The 22,524-nt window shown below is 54.0% G+C and overlaps 2 long non-coding RNA genes across 2 annotated transcripts; one reads left to right on the top strand and one right to left on the bottom strand.

The window, feature by feature from the left end:
* Positions 1–7,519: 7,519 nt before the first annotated feature.
* On the bottom strand, positions 7,520–16,964 carry LOC144316368 (uncharacterized). Its single transcript, XR_013382300.1, has 4 exons — positions 16,738–16,964; positions 13,419–13,654; positions 8,686–8,774; positions 7,520–7,893 (listed from the first exon to the last, which is right to left on the bottom strand). It is a non-coding gene; the product is annotated as an uncharacterized LOC144316368 (long non-coding RNA).
* Positions 16,965–17,691: 727 nt separating this feature from the next.
* On the top strand, positions 17,692–22,254 carry LOC144316366 (uncharacterized). The gene is made up of 3 exons (XR_013382299.1): positions 17,692–18,055; positions 18,254–18,764; positions 19,132–22,254. It is a non-coding gene; the product is annotated as an uncharacterized LOC144316366 (long non-coding RNA).
* Positions 22,255–22,524: the final 270 nt, after the last annotated feature.

Genomic DNA, 22,524 nt, shown 5'->3' with positions numbered 1-22,524 from the left:
TTAGAGCAGATGCCTTACTGACGCACGCAAAGGCCCAAGAACAATTCTTTCTGGAAGTCTTTCCCCCAAGGTCCTTTATGATAGACTCATAAGTAGCCAGAACGTACCCGAGCCCTCCAAGTGCTCTGTGTTCATTCACCACATCCGCCTCCCTGCACCGCCAGGCCCCCATGCATCTCTCCAGCAAAGGGTCACTATGCAGCGACTTTGTGGCACCAGCCCCGGGCTTGGTGCCAAGGGGGGAGGTGGAGAAGGCAGGCCCATCGGTGCCCTCAGGGGCTTCCAGCCACAGGAGGGGGAGCTAGGCTGTGTGCCCCTGGACTGACAGCACCACAGAGATCCAGGGACACCCCGGGAGGGCAGCCCCTGGCTTCCCAGCCCCCACACGCTCTCCCATACCATACACACCCCGTCTCTTGAGCACCCACTGAGATACTGAGCTGGCAAACACACAGCACAGCAGGTGGGTAATAAAGCCGGGACAATAACCTATGCCCATTTCTTCCAAACCTCCGCTGCCCACTGCTGCCTTGAAGGCATCCACAAATCGGACAGAGGCCCCGGGGCACACAGACCCTCAGCCTTGGTCCTGAGCACCAAACACATCTTGTTTTCTGTGTTACAGGTGCTTTATCTGGAGACGATAAGGAGGTGGGGTGTGTGTGTGTGTTGGGTGCAATTCCATTCTACTTGCTCTTCACATAATCCTGGAAGGCTGCTTGGAAGAGGAGGTATTTCAGCAGTCTTCCAAATAAATAGATATACTTGGCCGATTAAGGAGGGACACCAGGGGCAGGAGGGGTAGGGATTGAATCTGAAGTCCAGAGCTGGTGAAAGAGTCAGGATATCAGCTGGGGCTGAACAACTGGCCTGTGTAAGACCCTCTGTTGGCTGCTGGAAGTTGCCAGAGGTAGCAGCAAGGCTCCCCAGGGGTTCTTTCGACCTGTGCCCTTGGTTCTTTCCTCAGAAGAGAAAACAAAAGCACTTTAACCTCCTCTGGCCAAACAATCAGTCTGGAAAGAAAAAGAGCAGGGCAGCCCGGATGGCGCAGCGGTTTAGCACCGCCTTGGGCCCAGGTCGTGGTCCTGGAGACCCGGGATCGAGTCCCATATCAGGCTCCCTGCATGGAGCCTGCTTCTCCCTCTGCCTGTGTCTCTATCTCTCTCTCTGTGTCTCTCAAGAATAAATAAATGAAATTAAAAAAAAAAGAAAAAAAGAAAAGAGCAGAGCCATCCAATCGTCCAACCGTCCACAGAGGATCAAGGGCCCAGAGGTCTACAAAGCAATGTCGAGGCCCCAACATGTTTCTCACTGGGGCAAGAGGCCCCTTTCCCTTCTGGGTGGGAGCTGCCAGCTGCCTAGAATCTCTGCAAACCTTGTGGGGAGGAAATTGGAAACAGGAATTGAAAAACTAGGATTCCAAAGCTTGTCCTGACACATACCGGAAGCAATCTAGCTGTCCACCAACGGGGCGGCCACTTACAAATAAGCCACGTCAACAGGCCAGACTTCACCCAGCGTAAGACAATATTTATGCCAACATTCGCTTTCCAGCTTCCCATCCTGTAGAAACAGCTGGACCCACCAGGGTGAGTGTACACGTGGAGAAAGGCGAGGAGACGGAAAATGCAGCCAAGAGAAGTCCAGTGTTGTGCTGGAATCAACGTATTGGCCGAGGCGAAGAATAGGACTGCACGTGTGCTGGGATTCGAATTGGGGCTACACTGCCCTTTTAAACCAGAGTATAATATTAAAAAAGGGCCCTTGAAGGGAAAGAGTGGCTTTTCCGTTTGCACTCGGTTCACTATTTTCTTGCTGTACGTGAAGTTCAGAGAGAACTGTAGAGCTCTTGAGCTTGCACATTTCTTCAAAGGGTCGTCAGAGTCAGACTCCCTGTCCGTCTTGGTTTTCTGTGCAGGCTAAAAATGACATGCATGGAATAGTTAAATCTGTGAAAACAAAAGCGTCTGCTTGGATCTAAAGTTGGACGCGATCTCTCGGGGGATGCGTAGCTTTAAACTATCTGGTCCACACTGTGGGTGGAAACAAGTGGTCTGAGACCGTGATTGCGGGGCCTGATCAATCTGCTGTAGGACTTCAGTAAGGAAGGATTAACCCTAGAGGCCCAACCTCATAGTTCACTGGAGAGTCGTCATTCCCGGGAGGGAAGGGAGGTTGCGACCACCTGGCATTGCCCACCACCTGGCCATTTACAAGACACTTCCACGTCCTTTGTTTCATTTTATTAACAAATATGGGTCCTCCTTCCCCAGACCCCAAGGAGGGGCGCAGGACAGATTCCTGTGTGCTGGGGCTGTGGGGAGTCCTCGCACTCATCCCCTGAGTCCAGAAAGGCTTAGAAACCATTTGCTCTCTGGTGTCTGGGAAGAGTTACCCAGAACCATTCTCGTCCTCACGGAAGCTCGGCACTGAGGCGGGGAGGCCTCATGGATGAGCAGTGGGGCTCTTCAAAGACCCGTGTCTCTCTAGTTTCAGACCTGGACCCAACGCTTGTTTGCTGTGCAGTCCCAGCTTTGTGTTGGATCTTCTCTGAGCCTCAGCTATAATTTGGGGCAATAATACCTTCCTTGGAGAGTTGCAAGGATTAGAGCAGGTACATATGTAACATGTCTTATCCAGGGAGTGCCCTGCTCAGAATAGCCCCCTCAATGGCTAGCAGCTGGTCCCAGGTTTGGAGACCCCGCAGAGTCAGTGTCTCTGTGTTACCTCACTGGCACATTCGGGGGCAGAGCCCATGGCCCCAATCTCCTTAGCTCTAACAAAAGACACCCTAATATTGCAGACCTTACCTCTGCGAAAGGTAGCAAGGTGGTGAACTGGCTCTCTCATTCCTCCCTATTGCAGACTCTACTGGAGCCCTCAGACAATGAGGTGTCTCCGGAGCAGACACAGACCTGTCCCCAGGGGCAGGCTTCTGGCTGTGGAGAGGGGTCCAGCCAGGGTCTCATCTTGTCCTGGCAGGAATCATCACCTCTCTCAGAACTCCTAGACCAAACCCCAAGGCTCCTGGCAGTGTCTCCGGAGACAGATTTTGCTCCCTGGCTGGACAGATGCTGTTTCCAGGGCCCAAGCTGGGTACTCTGTGAGACTCAGGGCAGACGGGGCTCAGACTCACCCTCAGGGTTCTCTTGAAACTTGGGGAGACCATCACGTCTGCCCTTGTTTGCTTGTGCAAGCCCAAGTGTAAAGGCAACATGAGGCGAGACTGGCAGTCACAGTTCGGCGGCTGCTGGGCACTCGCCCTCGGCTTTGCTCCCTCCTTATCTTCTTGTGGTGGCTGCTTCACACCTGCAGGGGATTGGCCTGGCTCCCGGAGGTCTTTGGCTTTCCAGGCCCTGTGCAGACACCCACGCCTGTCACACAGGTTCTCGGTTTCTCTGATGCCATGACCAGAGAAAGGGCCGAGTCTATCATAGGCAGCCTCTGCAAGGCCACTGACGTATCCCCCCGTCTAATTCCCACAGGTGCCCCACGATGGTGTTCTGAGTGTCTCCCTTTGCAATGAGATACCCGACACTCAGGCAGTAACTGCTGGAAGCTTCAGAGCTCAAACGGGCAGACCCTAAAGGCCAGGCCCTTTGCATCATCCCAGGAGCCAGAGCTGTCACTTGTGGTTCTGGGGTTGGCTGCGCAGGGTCGGGGGCCCCCTGGGCTGATGGAACAGGAAAGGAGCTTATTTCTTATGGAGCCTGACTCTGTGGCTGGGGCCCTATTCCTGTGGCCTTTGAGAAGTGGAGCCAACCCTAGGCACACACCTCTCACTCCCATGCACCCTGCCTTTGTTGTGCACAAAACTGCCCAGTGGGCAGCCCCCAGGGCTCCTCTTCTATACCTCTTCCTCAATCCTTGCTCACTGGGGCAAACTCAACCACCCCCAGCAACCTTATCTGATGGGTGGGGGTAGAGCAGGGCCAATGACACTGCTCAGAATTCTCTGTTGGTCCCCGAGACATCTACCTGTTTATGCAGAAGTCAGGCGCCACACCTGAGGGGCTCCTTGGAGAGGTTGCTCAGAAAGCTCAACTGTGCTCTTCCTGCCTGCTCTAAGTCCCCAGGGCCACCTAGGCTGGTAAACGTGGCAACAGGAGTCACCTGCCCTCATTACCTGGCATCATTGTGAACTCAGACATGTCTCCCTTACCAGCCAAATACACACTGAGACATTCGAGCTTCGGGCTCCAGCTGGGAGACCAGGTTATCCTACCCATCACATGCGGTGCCACTCGGCTCCCAGGGATTTACTGAGGCCTCATTGCCCAAATGCTCTAGAATGAGCTTCCTCCACTTCTTGTAGGGTCCTGAAATTTGGTGGTAATAAACTATGCTTCTTTATAATCCACCTTTCTTCCAGAAACTGCCTGATGCATAGTAAGCATTCAGTACATCGGTTACTAAATTTACTTACATTTTTTTTTTTAAATACAAGCAATACTTGATCAAATTAAGTAGAAAAAAAAAAAAAAAAGGATACTGAGGCCCAGACTGTGGCCTTGAAATGCCATTTATCCCTGAAACTATGAGGGTTTCTTGTAGAAGACGCTGATTCCAGACTTGGGCAGGAGATGAGTAAGATGGACCTGGAACTTTTTTTTTTTTAATTAAAAAAAATATTTTATTTGTTTATTCATGAGAGACACAGAGAGAGAGAGAAAGGCAGAGACACAGCAGAGGGAGGAGCAGGCTCCAAGCAGGGAGCCTGACGTGGGACTTGATCCAGGGACTCCAGGATTCACACCTGGGCCGAAGGCAGCGCTAAACCACTGAGCCACCTAGGGATTCCCCCTGGAACTTCTTATATTGCAAACAAGGAAACCGTCGAAGACTGCTAAAGCCTACAGATCTGATAGACAATGCTGAGTCAACGTTGGGCTGCCTGAGTTCAAATCCAGCCTCTACCACTTGCTAGCTACATGATTTTGGCAAAATGATTTTTTTTTTAAGATTTTATTTATTTATTCATGAGAGACACACACAGAGAGACAGAGACAGGGGCAGAGGGAGAAGCAGGCTCCATGCAGGGGGCCTGATATGGGACTCGATCCTGGGATCCCATGACCCCAGGACCACTCCCTAGGCTGAAGGCAGTTTAGTGACTGAGCCACCCAGGGATCCCCATGATTTTAATTTTTTAAAATTTTATTTAAATTCAATTTGCCAAAATATAGTATAACACCAGTGCTCCTCTCATCCCGTACCCTCCTTTTTGTGTGTGTGCCCTCCTTAATGCTCTTCACCCAGTCGCCCCATCCCCCCCACTCCCCTCCCCTTCTGCAACCCTTTGTTTCCCAGAGTTAGCAGCCTCTCATGGTTTGTCTCCCTCTCTAACTTTTTGGGAAAATGACTTAATCCCTCTGTGCCTTAGTGTGCTTATCATTGTCCCTCATAGCACCTACTTCAGAGGGTTGTGTGAGGATTCGATATAATACATAAATCAAGGTCCAGAACACCGGGAGTGCTGCATGAAAATTGAACTTTTATTATCGGGCTGTATGCTGCATTAGCATGGCTCTCCCTGGGTCTCTGAATGGTGATTCTGGGCAGGGAGAGAAATCGGGTGTCGAGAGAAGAAAAAGACGATGGAACCCTGAACCAGCTGCGTCTCAACAGTCTGCAGCTGAAGGCGAAGGGACTAAAACAGCAGCAGCCGGGACACATCCTGCTCTGCCTCTGCAAACACATCTCCAGACACTGTCTCATTTTAGCCTCCTAACAACCCTGCCTGGTGGGGACTGTTATCCCCAGTTTACAATGGGGGAAACAGAAGCTCTGGAAGCTCAGAGAATGCAGGTCCTGCCCGAGTTAGGTAGCGGGGTGGGAACCGCAGGTGGGTGACAGCTGAGTTACTGGGACCAGCCGCCGAGGAGCAGGAGCTCAGGGCCAGCAGGGCCTGCAGGGCGACCAGAGGCCGCGCTCCTCCAACCGCCCCAGGCCCGGTTACACACCGAAGGCCGCCCCGGCCCGGGAAGCGGGATCCCGAGTCGAGCCGGCCCGGGGCCTCTACCTGTGAGCAGCAGCGACATCTCGTGGCGAGAGGGGGACGGACCCCGGGCTCCCTGCGAACCTCGGCCCCGCGGGGCCCGCACGGTGCTGGGGCGCGGACGGCCTCCAGGAGGCCCGGTCCCTGCCCCGGGGTGCGGGGCACCTGCGCGCCCCCTTGCACCGGGGCCTCCCTGGGGAACGTAGCCTTGCTCCCCGGGACGGCCAGCCTCGTTTCAGGGTGACTTTTACCCTCCTCTTCCTTCCCTGGGCTCTCGGCCCGAGAACCAGCGCCTTGAAGCTGGGCCGCCGGTGGGATGGCCGCGGGGTCGCGGAGGGGCTCCCCGGGCCGTGCCCACCTGGCCACCGCTCTCGGCCCGAGGCAGCCTCGGTGGCGCCGCCTGCCGCGTGGGGGGAGCGGCTGGGGGGAGGGTGCTGCGGGGGGGGGGGCCGGGCAGCGCCGCCCCTCGCGCCTCCACGCCGCGCGCATCCCGGGCTGGACGCGAGGGACGCCGGGCCTGCGAGTCTGCAGGGCCCGGGTTCGGTTCCGCGCCCTGCCTGTGAGCCGCGACACGTCGGGCCCTCCCTGCAGCACCCCGGGCTCGTTCTCCCGGCCGAGGGGAAGCCGCAGTCAGCCGTTTAGGCCGAAGCGCCCTGCGGAGTCGGGCCCAGGGAGCGGCGCTGGGCGGGCCGTCGGGGGAGGGGGCCGGCGAGTGGCGCCCCAGGCGGGGTGGCCGGGGAGGAGGGCGCGGGGGGGGCGTGCGGGGCGGGGGAGAGGAAAGAGCCCCACCATTCCAGTCCCCCGCACCCCCTTCGCATCCCCTCCCCCTTCGCCTCCCCTCCCCCTTCGCATCCCCTTCCCCGCCCCATCACATCCCCTCCCCCACCCCGTCGCATCCCCTCCCCCGCCCTATCACATCCCCTCCCCCGCCCCCCATCGCCTCCTCTCCCTCCACCCCATCGCCTCCCCTTCCCCACCCCATCGCCTCCCCTTCCCCACCCCATCGCCTCCCCTCCCCGCCCCCACCGCCTCCCCTCCCTCCACCCCCACCGCCACATCGCATCCCCTCCCCCACCCCGTCGCATCCCCTCCCCCACCCCGTCGCATCCCCTTCCCCCAAGGCCGCGGCCCGGCGCCCTTGACCTCGCCCTGCCGCGAGCTCTGCTTCCCGCGGCAAGGCGAGCGTCTGGGTGCGCTTCCGAGGCTCCCTCCCCATCTGAATCCCGTGGAACTTTCGCTTCCAGCCGGGAGAAGAAATTAATAATTAACCGCCGGGTTAACGGGGACGGCTGGGGCGCGGGTGACCCGGGGGGCAAGAGGGGCGCGGGCCGCCGTCGGCGGGGTCCCGTGGCTCCGCGCTGTGCTCGGCCTCCGCGGCCCGGGCCCCCCCGCCCGCATCCTGGGCTGGGCCCCCACCCGCCCCCACCCCACCCCGCCCCCACCCGCCCCCACCCGCCCCCTCGCCCTGCGGCTCCCCGCCGGCAGGGGGCGCCCGCCTGGACTGGACGGGCCCGGGAGCCGGGTGACCGTGACTGGGGAGGTGGCGCCTCCGCACAGAGCCTGACCCCTCCCGGCCGCGATGACCTATCCCCCAACATCCCACCCCTGCCCGCGACAGGCCCCGTTTCCCAAAGGGGCCTGCGAGGTTATTCAGGGGGCCGAGGTCAGCCCCTTGCCCAGCCCTGACCAATGGAACTTTCTGCGTTTATGGAAATGTCTCATATCGGTGCTGTCAAATCCAGTAGCTCCCTAGCGCTCCAGCTGTTCAAAATGTGCAACTGAGGGATGTTTAATTTCATTTCATTTTACGAATTTGAATTCAAATTACCGCGTGTGGCTAGTAGCTTTAGTCAGGGACCATCACTCCTTTATCAGCTCCCTTCCACGCAGTTGTTCTGGAAAAGATCAGATAAATTAGTTGACAGTGAGAAGCATGTAACCAACCGCCTTAACCCTCCTCCACCAGCTTCAGGCCTCATGGCAGAGGAACTGGTGCCCAGGATCCCTCCTGGGTTTTGGAGGGCCAGAAAGCTCCCCAGCACCTCCAGGCGGTCTTCTGTGAAGTCAACTCCCGAGGTTCAAGTCTTCTAGGGAGCCAGAAGATCTCCCCCAATCCTGCTGCGGGGAACATAGGACCGACCCCCCAGTGGGGATGGGAAAGTAGTCTAGTGTCTCCCACCTCCAAATCCCAGGGAATCCTACTTCTTTCTGATTCCCCCACAGTCCCAAAGTCTGGGAGGTCACTTAACCTTTAATCTGGCCCCTGCCTGCCAGTAGGTCAAAGGTCACTGCCAAGTCCTGCCAGGTTTCACTTTAACTGCAGTGGGGCTCGATGTGACTGTGCTGGGCAGGCTGACACCCCCCCCCCCCCCCCGCCCGGCCCCTCTCGGCATCAGCCATGTGGAGGGAATGCTGCAGAATGCTGTGGACCCAAGGAGGAGGCCAAAACAGCAAGCAGAGAGAGCCTCCCACACTGACTGTCCCCACAGCCCAGAGCCAGCAGGGTGCAAATGGCCCAAAGGATCCCTGTGCCTCCCACCCCACCCCACTGCCCTGGTCTGGCTCTCTAAACCCCAAGGAGTGGCTGACAGGGTACAGGAGGGTGAAAGGAACAGGCAGTGGTCTGGGATAGTGCAGTCGTGGATGCTGGGAGAACAGGGTTCTGACCCCAGTTGGCCACTGCATACCTTGTGTAGAGCATATGTCTCTGTGTCTCAGTTTCCCCCAGCTGTAGATGGCACTTCATGGTAACTGTCTGGACTACCTTAAAAGGTTGCTGTGGGGTTCGAATCAGATAACAGATGCTCATTCATTAATCCATTCATTCATTAAATGTTTATTAAGAACTTGCCTGGAACGGGACAATCTGCTTTCTCAGTGGCAGCAAAGATCAAGAAGGACCCCCACGGGAGTGCCTGCCCATCTTAGACACCAAACACTGGCAATAAATTGCACAGACAGGCTTGGCACCAGCCTCTCCTAACCTGTGGGAAAGGAGGCCAGCTCATAGGAGGAGGAGGAGAGGGAGGAGGAAAAAGGGGGGGACACAGGAGGGGGCAGGGAGGAGTGTACTGCCAAGTGGGGGACAGAGGAAGAGGGGCAAAGAGGAGGAGGCTGGCTCACGGCTGGCCTCCTCAGGCCCCAGGAGCTCAGTGGTGGGCTGATGGTTCAGACAGTGCCAGGCCCGGTTTCTCCCGGAAGCTGCCAGGGCATGGTCAAGCAGGGTGTGACTCAGTAGCCCACATCTGCCCAGCTGGCTCAGGGCTGCTCGGCACCGTCTTTTCAGATTCTTGCCTCCATCTGCTCTCACTTCCTCACCCCCGGCTCTCCATCACTTTCTCCTGTACCAGCCTTTTCCCAGTCCCAGTGATGAGTATTTGGGAATGGTGAAGGCTGCAGAAAACCCTCCAAGAAGGCCCCCAGAGGAAACAATCTCCCCATTTTGGGCTCAGGCTTCCCTGGAGCCTTTCCCTCCAGCAGGGATTCCACCAAGAGAGCCTGTACCAGCTTTGCCTGATGGTACCTTCCAGGCAGATGAGGGGCTGGGCTCCAGTGAGAGGGCAGGGTTCTTTTACCAGGGGCGGGCGCTGTGTCAGGGCTCCTGGGTGGGGTAGGTAGGGGACCGGGCTATGTGGTCAGAATGGGCTGGAACCACAGGACCAGAAATAATAGAGTGGACAAGGCAAGCAAAGACGGTGTGGAGTAAACCTAATCCTGGCCCGGAGGTGGCTAGCATGCTGTCTCTCTGACAGAGATGGGTGCATCGAGCCTGATGCCCCAAAATACAGACTCGATCCTGTCTTGTTACTTTTCTCTCGTCGGGCTGGGAATGTCCCAAACCCATAAATCATGTTTCCTCTTCATCTGACACCCTCCCCGTAAGAGGGTTGCATAAGAGGTTTATCCCTGAGAGCTTGATCTGCGCTTACTGAGCACCTGCCAGCCCATGGGCCCAGCCTGCCGGGAGGGAGGCAGGGCACCAGGTCCTCCCCGCCATCCTGAGTGGCCTGCTTGGCCAGTCTGGGCCCCAGTTCTACCGGTTAGTGAGCTGGGCCTCCTGGGCATACAGTGTTTGGAGAAGCTCAAGGGCAATTTTCCATGCGACTTGGCAAACATCGTTCTCCACCTCCTCATCACTTTCTGGGACGTGCACAGACTCAGAATCCCTCCCTTTGGATGTTCAGCTGAGACTGAGGGGCACAGATGGAAGTAGATGGAGGTTCAGCAGCTGATGTGGGACCTAGTGAGGTCCTGCTGCCCGACTCTCCACTTGCCTCCCTGCCCAGATGGTTCCAGCTGGAGGTCAGCCAGTCAGTGATGTGGGCTGAGCACATCCTGTGGGCAGAGCCGGGGGCTCAGTGGGTGCTGGTCGCCTTTTGTTTTGCCTGCCCATCGCCCCTTTCCCCTTATTCTGGCAAAAAGCATTCCAGTTCTGAATCACCCACCTGTGGTCCGATTCCTGTAGGTCCCATCGCCAGAAGTTAGCACCTGGCCCAGGCCTGGCCAGTAAGAGATTTCACCCCCACCCCAACCCGGCCACAGCCACTGGTGCAGGGATCAGTGTCAGGACTTTTGTTGTGGTGGGAGGAGAGAAAACTCTCTGCTCGTACCACATAGGAATCTGCTGGTGTGGGAGGCGAGCCGAGGCCTCAAGATCCCTTGAGCTCTGAGAGCGACCATGATTGCAACTGTCTGGCTATGGAAGCACCTACATTTCCTTTTTGCCTAAATTAATTTGAGTTGGTTTTCTGTCACTTGGACCTAAGAGTGCTGGCTGAAGTGGAAAGAGGATGGTGCAGGGAGAAATAAAGAGGGGAAGTGAAATGGTTTCTACTTTCAGAAAGGCCCCAGGCTGAGGGGAAATATGGTTTCCATTCTTGGGTATCTGAACACATGGCCTTCCATTTCCTAAACCGTTGAGTGTGTGTGTGCCTGTATGTGTGTGTGCGTGTGTGTGTGAATCATTCAAAAATGTTCTTATACTTTTTATTTCTCTGTCGAGTAATACATAATGGGGAGTTTACAAAAAAAAAAAAGAGGAAAAAAGGAAGATCACTCCTATATCACTATTGGCTTCTATTCGTCTTAGTATGCTTAAAAGTGGGAGTAGAGTCATAGGGTATACAGCACTTTGGTCCACTTTCCCTCCCACTTAGCAGAACATGGTGATCTTCTTTAGGAACGTATAAAGGAAATGATTAGGACGTAAGTTTTGTGACACAACCGAACCCACATGCATCTCACTGTCTAACCTCCCATCTTGTTTCAGAAAGAGGCACAGGAGCCCATCTGTGGACACGGCGTGGTGATTTTTCTTCATCGTGTCATCTTTGGAGAGAATCTGAGAAGCGGAGCATTCCTTCATTCACTCGCCCGATGAGCAGATGTTTAGGTGCCTCGAACGTGCCAGGCACTGAACGATGCGCTTCGGGCCTGACTAGACATGGTCTCTCCTCTCATGGAGCTCACAGGACAGCAAGGAAACGTCATTTGCCAGATACTCCCCAAACAAATGTTCGAACGTGAGCTGTGACAGGTGCTACAAGGATGGGACATAGGATGATTTGACCCAGTCTGAGAAAATGGAGTTTGGGCTGGAATCTAAAGGATGGAAAGGTGTTCCCCGGGCCAAGGGAGGAAAGGGCGCACTTCGTTATAGGGGAACAGCTGGAGTGGCTGGCTGTGGTGTGGGATTGGATGCAGTCGGTGTGGCTGCTGTGGAGGCAGGAAGAGCGTGTGTCACGGGACATGAGGGCAGGTGACCTAGGGCTTTGGGAGCCACGCTAATAAGTTCGGCTTGATGCTGAGGGTGAAGGGAAGCCCCTGAAGTTTCCCCAAGTTGGTGTGTGTGTGTGACACGACTAGGTCTGTGCTCTGCAAAGGTCACGTGGCTGCATTGTGAGGAATGAGCCAAAATGGGCTCAGGTGCCCAGAGCAGGTAGGTGGCTATTGCACTAGTTGGGATGTGAAAGGTCGGGGTACCTTGCATCAGGATAAAGATGTAGGAAGTGGGCGGGGGGGGGGGGTATTAAAGAAGCATTTAGGAGATAAAATCAGCAGAACTCAACCAATGGGACGCGAGGAGTGTAACCAATGGGACGCGAGGAGTGTGAGAAAGAGAATGTGTGTGGGTTTCTCCCGGGCTTGCTCAGCGGGGCGGGTGGAGCTACCACACAGGGCGCCAGAAACCAGAGGAGGAGGAGATTAAGTGTTCAGGCTTAGACGCACTGAGTTGGAGGAACCTTTAAGATGTTCAAAAAGAGATGTCAGGTAGGCAGTGGATGTCTCAGTCAGGAGCTCGGAGATAATATGCGTGAGTCATTTGCAAATTGTGTGCACCGATCTGTGAACCGACCAGCTGGTGTGGGTTCTAGTCCCAGCTTCATTGATCAAATCACTGCCTGGCCCTGGGACTCTCTCTCCATTGGGGGGGGGGGGACCAAAGCTCCCTCCAGCTGTAACGTTCTCTGAATCTGTGAGCATATGAGGATGAAGCATTGCCCAAGCCTCCCTGAATCGTCCCTCCCCGCCCCCTCCCCCCGACAAAACCGGGGAAAGAAGTGTCCTGGCTCTCTTAGACTGGCCATTGGGAAGTTCTCATTGTGACCTTGGCTGTCCCTTCCCTGGTCAGATGGAAGAGACCATCCCGAGCATCCTGGATTCCTCTTCTCGAGGGGAATGCAAGAGCGAACTACCTAAGCTGCTGGCACACAGCGACACGGACTCTCTGAGGAAGGTTAAGGTCAAAAGCGTGAACCGTGGAACAAGGAGGTTTCCAGGCCCTCCGGGGCACGGTCCCCCAAGGTTTTCCTCTGCTTCCTTGCCCTCAGTCTGGTCTCTCCTGAACTTTCTGCTCTCTGTACTCTTTCCAGAAATGTGTTGCTGGGTTTCCACGCTATGTTTGCTAATTTCACAAATGACCCAGTTCCTGATGATGTCCCAGGTTCTGTCGACCTTTCTTGGCCAAAGTAACCCGTGGACTGGTGTCTTCCTGGAACTGTCTGCCACCCACCTCTCTCTCTCCAGGGTCTTGGCCAAGAGCTAAGAAGCATTCATTCAGAGCTCACTATCAAGGTGCGTTATGTGCTTAGATGCCAGAGATACGAAAGGAGCAAAGCCCAATCCTGGCCCCAGAGGAACCTTCCTTCTCATTGGTTCTGAAGTATGGTCTGGACTATTTTCCCCTAAATTTTATTACCAGCCTCTCACCGTAGTAAAGCCTCTTTTTGGCTCACTTCACTTAGCTTTTGAGTTTGTCCCAAAGATCACTGATACCGGTGATTATCATTTACTGAGGGATTTTTCTCTCTCAGCCTTGATGTCAAGCACTACACTTTCTTGATCCCATTTAATCCTGGAAAACAGCAATCTGTGTCTCCCACTTTACTCTTGATGACCTGAAAGGGAAGAAGTCACTCACCTGAGTGCCAGTCACCGGGATGTGAGCCCAGAAGTCGTCTGACTTGAAAATGCCAGATTCTCACCGCTGCACCCCCTTTGTCGGGATGGTTGAGTGTTTCTCACCTGAGAACCGGGGATTAGCCACAAAGTGCCAGTTTAATTCGATGAGGCCTCAGGTGTGCAGGAGCCCTGTCCTATTTCAGCCCTCATCCCCGAACACCTGGAACAGTGCCTGGCAAATATTTGTTGAATCACCTGGAATGAGTGAAACACTTTGAGAACCCCCTTCCCCACCCGCTGTCCTCAGGCAGTTTTGGCAACCAGTAACTGCGGTGTGTCCGGGGCACCGACAACACGATGAGGGTGGATCTCAGCTGGGGGCTCGGGGTGGCCGCCAGGTGAAAGGCCAAAGCAGTAGTTTGTTAAGCCGTTAGTAAGCGGGGAGGTACGTGCATTCCTCAGATATGTTTGAATTTCTTCCTTTTACCCCAAGGAGCCTAGCTCTGTGCCAACACTTTTCATTTGCCAGTGACCTTTATTAAAGGCAAATGGTTTTTTTAGCAAATAATGAAGCAACACTTTGAGAAGAAAAGAGTAAACTGAAGCAAAGTTCATTATTTTCTAAATTTGCTTTTCTGCTGTGAAGTGTTGCATGTGGCTATTTCCAAAGACTGGCCGGCCCTTCGGGTCAAAGCCACCCTCCCTCGTCCACACCGACTCCCTCCGCGTGGACTCTTGGGGCCCGTCCAGCCGCATCCACCAGGTCACAATTCTCACCCTGGCCCCTGGGTCTTTGTCTTTATGGTTCTCTCAATGGAATCGAATCTCCTTTCCCTTTCTCCTGAAGGGTGAGATTTAATCATCCTTCAAATTCGAGGAAAACTTCAGTGCCCTCCACCGCGCCCTCATGCACCATCTGCAGTCAGTGCTTTTCTTCTGTATTCTCTGTGACACCGGTCACAGCACACGCCAGTTTTTCTTGTCTTTACCCCACGTGCTTCCTACCCAGACACCCCCAGCTGCCCTCGCCTCCCCGGCAACAAGCATAGAGAGAGCCTGGCCCGTGCTGGCTATCCTCAATAGCATTGTGGTCGATTGCTTTACTACCTTAGCAAATAGTTGCAGAACCACCTACTGAGTGCCTGCTGTGTGCCAGGCTTCAAATGCGTGTGGTTCGAAAGCCTGGCAACAACCTTGTGGAGTAGGTTTGATGACTCCTGCTTTAAAGAAAAGGGAGCTGGAGCTCGGAGAGGTTCAGTAACTTGTCAAAGGACACACATTCAGAAAGAGGCCGAGCAGGCCTTGAGGACTCACAAGCCTGCCTCTCTTTCCTGCAAGCTCCTCGGCTTCAAGTCGGCCCCCAAAACCTCTGACATCTCCAAATCCTAAACTCTGTAACTCAAAATAACTCAGCTGTGTGGCCTTAGATAAAGCCCTTGAGCCTGCTTGGTCTCACTTTTGTCAAGTGTAGGATGGAAGAGGGGATGGGCCATGTGAAATCCAAGGTGCATGATCGTGTAGGGGTGGTGTAATTGCACAAATTAGGACAGGATGGAACCTGAGACAAAGAACCCTGGACCATAACTTAGCGAGAGTCTGTGGGTATTTTCTAAACCATGGACACCTGCAGAGCCTCTGTGAGTGTGTACAGATCCCATACATGCCTCCAGGCTCCTGTGAGGGTCCAGACCCCGTGAGGGGTCCAGACCGTTCATGTGCAAAGAACTCCTGGGTCTGCCAAACCTGCGGGCGTGCCAGGCCGGTAGGGTTGTTTACTTTGTGGAATCAATTATCTCCTGCCTCTTCTAGGCTGGTCTCCCCTCAGGAGAGATGAACCCTAAGCCGGTTCACCAGGAGGCGAGTCAACAGCCTTTGAGATGCTCTTCCCAGGCTTGGCCTGGCCATCCCTGCTTCCTGGGGCCTGTGGAGGCCTCACCAGTGGGGCGAGCCTTCCCCAAACAGAGTGTTTTCTGCTGCTGCCCTCCAGCTGTCCCCCCCCTCCCAGCTGCTGCTCAGGTGGTAGAGCCCTGTTTCCAAGAGCAAGAGCGTAAGGTGGAAGGTAGACACGGCTGTCCCCACTCCGAACAGTGAGCCTGTCAGCAGCAGATGGGGACGCTGGGATTATCAGCAGGGAAGCGCCTTGCAAAGGCTAACGGGGCTACAGGGTCGTAATTCTATGTTCGCAATTTAAAAATCACATGAGGAGAGGTGAGAGTGAGGAAGGAAACGGAGAGACTGAAAGAAAAGTGCAAAGAGGCGGGATCCTCACAACCAGGGGTAGGGATGAATTCCTCCCTGGTTACCCGGAGTCCTGCCCCAGGACTCTCTGGGATTAGCTACCCCTGACCAGTCAGAAGCCAGTGAGGGCTCAGGCACCCCATGCCCACCCCAAAGCCTGCTCAGGACCCCTGTTCTTGCACGACAATGGGCCTGGCCAGCCCCTGTGAGGGCACAAGGGAGGGACACAGGCCCTGTGGCTGATGGTCCCTCCCTCTGGCCTGGCGCCCCCAGGGTTGATACAGAGAGGGTCTCAGGCTGCGGCTGGAGCAGGACCCCTGGGAAAGAAAGGCATTTGATGTCAAAGCCAGATTTGCTGTGAGAAATAAAACTTCGCAGGAATTCAGGAGGAGACGCCTCATCTGGCTTCCTTCCTTTGGGGCCTGGTCTAGGAAAAAGCCTGGAGTCAGAAAGCTCCAAAAAAGCTCCTCATCCTCAGACACCCCGCTTCCCTCCACCCTGCTCCTCCTAGTCGGGGTGCTCCCCCTCTGCCCCACTCTGTCCTAGCCCTGGCTTCCCTACCATGGGGGCCTCATCACCTGCTCAGACTCGCGGCCCCTGACAAGGTCCCCACCCCTGCAGCCCCTGCCCAGACTGGGCTGTGGTACAGGGGGAGCCCAGCCACTTCTTCCCCCCCAGGGCTTGCAAACCCCAGCACCTCAGAGGAGGAGGGAAGGGAGAGAAGGGAGCCTGGGGGACCCTCCCTGGGTCTGTACTCTAGACAGTCCATGAAAAGCATGCAAATGCAGTGCAAAAAATAGCATGCAAATCAGCACATCTTCCACCTTTTCATCCTCCGTCCCTCCACCCTCGCCCCAGGGTCCCATGATCCTTTAGGCCGTGAAGGGGGCAGGCTGGCTTACCCTCCCCACCTATCAGCCTCAGGCAACCTTTCTTCTGCTTTCTCTCCCCCACCTCTTACCCCATCCTCCCTCATCCTCACCCGACCCCCGGCCCCGAACCCGCCGGGGCACTGCCTGACATCTGGTAGTTTGAGAAACAAGATGTTTGCTACTTTGGCTGCGGCCCCTACAGGAGGGGCCTCTTCTGTGGGTTCTGACCTTAAAACAGTGATGCGGGAAGGATGAGAGAGGGGATGCCTCCTCTGCGAATCCATCCTCAGCCTCAGACTTCTCCTTGGCACTTTGCCAGAAAGTCCAGAGACTGTCAGGACAGGGAGTGGCAAGGGGGGGGGGTCTCGGCTTTGGGAGGGTCACCTGGCCGAACCCCTATTATTATGATCACTTCATCCTGAGGGAAGGAGCCCCAGGAGCCTGGAGAGTGGGATTCATGGTAAAGAGGCAGAGTGGAGACTGATCGTGCTCATCATTTCACAATGGAAACACACACCAAAAAGTCACCTTGGACACCTTAGCTATTTACAACTTTTATTTGTCAAACCCCACAAAAACCAAAAAAAAAAAAAAAACAGGAAGCGGCAGCAGAGTGGGTATCAGCCTCCTCGAGCTGATAGCTAAATTTAGCACTTAGCATTTGGAGAGTTAAATGTAAAGCAAGTGCTCGAAGCTACCTACACTGGTTCCTCAGCGAGCTGCCGTGGGTCCTGCGCCCACAGGGAGCTATCTCGGGCTGCCCAAGGAGGGAAGGATAAGGAGCTCTGCACCCCGCTCTCAAAGTGCCTGGCTGGGGTACCGGCTCCGAGCCTGACCCCCGCTGTACTCGCTCAGCCAGGCCCTGCCTCCTCTCCAGCCCCGTCCCTGAACTGGCAGGAAGCCCCCACACCTACTGCCTTCCCAAACTTGGCCCAGGCTCAAACCCGGCCTGACACAGCAAGCGGGCTAGGGAGGAAGCCTGGCCACCCGTTAGCCTGCCTCGGCCTGGGACAGGAAATGCTTCAGCCAGGTTCAAAGGCTCTGTAGCCAAGGGAAGGAAGCCACTTGAAGTGGGTCCCCAGGGCAGGCCAAGGCCTTCCAGACGGTGGAATAAATAAGAATGCCAGGCCTGGAGGCTTGGGGAAAGGGCCACAGACCCTTGGCACAGCTGGGCCACCAAGTCCAGGGTGATAGTGAGAGGCACCCAGATCCGCCCCTGTATCCGGAACCTCTGGATGACCTGTGGCTCCCACACCGGCCACATCTTCTTCGTGGCCTGGCTTCCAGGGCTGGGAGGCAAGTGGCTCTAAGTGATCCTCCCCTCGGAATGTTGTTCCTCTGGCAACAAATAGAACCCTACCCACAAACGCCAGGAATGAAATTCTCTCTTCCTGGCAAAGACCTTCATGAGCAGAGACTCTGCAGTGGAGCTTGGTGCCCACCCTCCAACTGACGTCTAACTCTGGTCCTTTGGGCTGACCGCCAAGTCCCTTTATCTGTTTGTGCTCAGGAAACACCACGCTGGGCTCAAAGGCGTCTTGATAAAGTCAGGCACCGTGGTCTCCCTCCTGGGCCACATGGGCGGCCTCCTGGACCCGCCCAGACAGGGGCTCCCAGGGAACCTGGCTTCCTCCCCACACCTGACTTCTGCTCCCTCCGAGAAGGAGCCGCCTCCCCCACCCACCCCCCACCCCCCAGCTCCCACCCTGTGCCCTTTGCTAATGTCTGTGCCTACCCTGTTCAGTCAGTAGACTGGCCACATGTTACAGACAAGAAAACAGAGGCCTACACAGCTCCAGTATCCTGTTCAAGGCCTCGATGCCAGTGAAGGACACAACCAGAACTGAAATCCAGGTTTGACAGGACTCCTTAGGGAACTTTGACTCCATCATCCCAAGTGGTCCTATGTCATAGTGGCCAAAGTAAGCCCACCAAGTGAGGACTACACTGACCTTTTTTTTCTCTTTCTTTTTCTTTTTGAGATTTTATTTATTTATTTATTTATTTGAGAGAGAGAGAGAGAGTGAAAGAGAGAGAACAAGTGGTGGGGAGAGGCAGAGGGAGAAGGAGAAGTAGGTTCCCCACTGAGCAGTGAGCCCAATGTGGGACTTGATCCCAGGACCCAGAGATCATGACCTGGAGCCAAAGGCAGACCCTTAGCCCACTGGTCCACCCAGGCGCCCTTGACCTTTCTTTTTTTTTTGACTGTGGACACATTATGGGCAACATCACATCACATCAGTGGCAACAATAAGGTAAGTGTCCCTGAAAGACACCTCTTAAAGTTCATTGGGGGCAAACTCCTCCTCTGTTCAGCCCTCTCCATAATCCTTCCCTGATTATTGCTTCTTACTACAGGACTCTAAGATTTTTAGTCCTTTGGCCTCTTCAGTGGGGCAACAGATGTCAGGGAATATCTTGCCCGCCTCTCCTTTCTCTTTGGGACCAGAGTGCTTGAACCATCTCCTTGATGCAGCTATTCATTCTGACAGAAGGGGGGAAGTAGGGAGCTGAGTGGAGAATTGGGGCAAAGGGAATGAGACTGTATTCTACTGTGGTAGGTGCATCTCCAGCCATAAATTCATTCCAGATGAAGTAATACCACTTACCTTTTATTTGTAGGCAGATTGGAGATGTCGCCACTGACAGATGTCACCCTGACAGCAGCACAATCCATGGGGGTATCAGAGAGCAGCTCTCAGAGCACCTGGACTATCTCATGGGCCAACTCTGGAGATCTCTAGCCAACAGATTCACACCCAGCCCGCTGGCCATCCCCAGCCTTCCACTCCCAGACTCCCTGGCTCCACAAGGAATCCTTGGTCCTGGAGAACTTCACCAGAACGTGGAGATCCTGGCTCCAATATCCTACCCAACATTTTAGTCGAGCCTTGTGGAAAATAGGAAAGTTAGAGGGGTATAAGGATCATATTCTTGACCTTAAAAATTCTCTAATCTCTCATATATTGCTGGTGGAAGTATAAAATTGGTACAACCTGTAAAACTTTTTGAGAAATCTACTAAAGGTAAACATAAGCCTACTTAGCAATGCCACTTCTTGTATATAAATCATAGAAATCAGTGCTTATGCTCACCACAGGGCAGGCACGAAAATGTTCATTGTCATTCTATTCATAATAGATCCAAACGGGAAATAACCCAAATGTGCATCAATAGGAAAATGGATAAGTGAGCTGATTATGTATATATACAATTAATATATATAATTTTATATATTTGTTTTATATTATTTATATTATGTTACATATATGACATATACATATGTGTGTGTGTATATATATATAAAACATTTGCTATATGGCATTGCATATGCTGTACAGCAATTAAAAAGAGTAAACTGCTACATTTAGCATCAAGCATGAACCTCACAGACATTCTGTTGAGCAAAAGAAGCCAGACACAAAAGAGTACTTACCACATGATTCCATTTCTGTGAAGGTCAAGAACAGGCAAGGTAAAATATAGCAGCAACCTCTTCCCCAGGGGAAGAGTGTTTTTTGGGAGAGTGCATGAGAAAGCTCCGGGGTGCTGGAAATGCTATGTTTATCCAAGTTGAGGTTTTACAAGTGTATATGTATATTACATATGTAAAAATTCATCTGGCTGTACACTCAAGACTTGTAAACTTTAGTATATAAGTTATATCCACCACCTACCCTCCTCAAAAAAAAAAAACAAAAAAAAAACCCTCCAAAAAGAAGGCAACCAAAATACTAGATGACATTGTATTGGTTGGTTTTGTTCCTTGTTTCTGACTAATTTTACCGCTGGGAAAAATCCTCTGGCTGGCACAAGTCTCACTTAAGTCCACCTCGTTATAAATGAATATTAATTCATCTGGCCAGGTAGAGAGTAAGTCCGAGACGGCTTCCTGTGAGCGTGTGTGCATGTGTGTGCACGGATGAGTGTGTGTGTGCGCACACGTGTGTGGGTTGTATTATATTCAGTAGGATGATGAATCCCCAGAGGGCAGGGATCGTATGTGTCACATTCCCCTTCACACTGTACCACCCACAGAGATTGAGTTCGACAAAACTTATTGTGTGCCTACTATGTGCCATCCTCTATTCTGGGGCCTGCGGAGATAGCAATAAAATAGACAAAAATCTCAGTTCTGTGACACTGATCAAGACTTCTGGATTAACAGGATGAAGGAAAAGATCATTTTCGGATTCTTTCCAGCTTGCTCTGGGATCTGGGGCAGGCCTTACCTCCTCCGGTGTTTGCTTTTTCCAACAAAGAACCCCAAGCGGCTCCTCTGTGGGCTGGAAAGGGGATGGGATCTGTGCCAGCAGGTCAGAGTATCACAGTCATGTCACCAATCAACAGCTTGCAAGTGGCTAACCATGGTTTTAGCCAACATTTGAGGTACCAACGACTCCCCAGAGCAGTCAGGGACAGTCTCTAAGATGTCAGGTCGTTAGGGAGGCAAGTGCAATGAAAGGTTCGTGAGCTCCAGAGCAGACACGTTTCATCTGATCCCTGGTCCTACCGCCTCCTCTCTGGGTCACTGTGGGCAGATTGCTTAATCCTCTGAGCCTCTTTTTTCTCGTCTGTAAATAGGATCCTCATATCTGTCTCCCAGGGCTATTTGTATGGATGAAATGAGATCCATCAGTGCTTTTGTGGCACACGGTGATTGGGAAATTCGCCATAGCTATTAAAATTAATTGGAGAGAAAGAACATACACGTCCAAATTGGATAGTTCATCCGCCTCCTACTCCAACCTAAAGTCTACTTGTTCCCACTCCTCAGCCTTGCACACAGCTCTTCAAACTCCTACACCCTCTGCCAAACCCGGATACTTCCCACCTTCAAAACCAGAGACGTGCCGTCTTGAGCAAGGCATCCCAAACTGACTCGTTCCTCCGTGGCAAGTACCCCCACTCCAGACCTCCACGTCTCTGCTGCCAGTGGAAAGCTGTTCTCACGGTTGAACTCCCTTGTTTTCCCATCAGACGAGGGGATGCTTGTGGGCAGGGGCTGTCTCCCGATCAGGCGAGGATCCCGACACCAGCCACTGTGGAGTCCTTGACGTGTGGCCTGCAGAAGCCAAGCTCCAGTCCAGGGGCACGTGCCACTCACTGCTAGGGCCTGGAATCCTCGCTACTCTGTCCGTCTCTGCCCCTCAACTCTCAGCAAGTGGCCAAATGAGCCCTTGGGTCCCCTCCAGGGTTCAGCTTAAACACCTCTTCCTCCAGGAAGCCTTCTTTGACTCCTAGACTGAAATTCCTTCTTTTACCCTCTCAAGGCATCCAGAAATTCTCCCTCAGAGCAGTGACAGCTAAGCACGACTAAGTACCAGCAAGACTCCTTTAATGTTCGTTTCCTTTGAAATTGAAAGCTCGATGGGAACAGGTACATTATTCTCCCTCATGTATTCGCAGCACTTAGCTCAGTGCTTGGTGCACAATAGAAGTGCAAGAAACACTTGTCCAACGAATGAATGAGTGAATGAATGAATGAGTGAGTGAGTGAATCAATATAGCCTCTCCCCACCATTCCCTAGTCTCAGCATGAATCTGTCCAGTGAACACCCCCAGGTGAGGCATATTTCTCCCTGAGCTTGTTGCCTTTTGTGGGGTGAGCCACTAGCCTTTAGGTTTCTGTACCTCATAACCCCCTGGCCCACCACCATACACACCCCCCTCCGGCCCCCAATGCGGAAGAACAGAAGGAAAGCTTCCCGAGGGTTTTCCCCAGCAGCAGGGACGGGGCAGCAGCCACGGGCTAAATATACCCTGCTTTGCATCCTGTTTGCTTGAAAGCACACCTGGCAAGCACGCATCACAGACCTGGAATCGTCCCTCACCCGGTCAACGGCTCCAGCTCCCAGAAGCAGCCCCTGCAGGCCCCTGGTGAAAGAGCCTGGCTGGATCCCCTGGCCCACCCCACCCCCAGCCCACCCCAGTTCTGACACGTGGTCATCCAGGTGCCCACCAAAGGCGTGGACAGCAGCCAGAACCCATGGGGCTACATAGTGTGGCTCCCCC

This window comes from Canis aureus, chromosome 6, assembly GCF_053574225.1.
Source record: "Canis aureus isolate CA01 chromosome 6, VMU_Caureus_v.1.0, whole genome shotgun sequence".
Classification (NCBI taxonomy): domain Eukaryota; kingdom Metazoa; phylum Chordata; class Mammalia; order Carnivora; family Canidae; genus Canis; species Canis aureus.
This window is presented reverse-complemented; position numbering and strand designations above follow the sequence as displayed.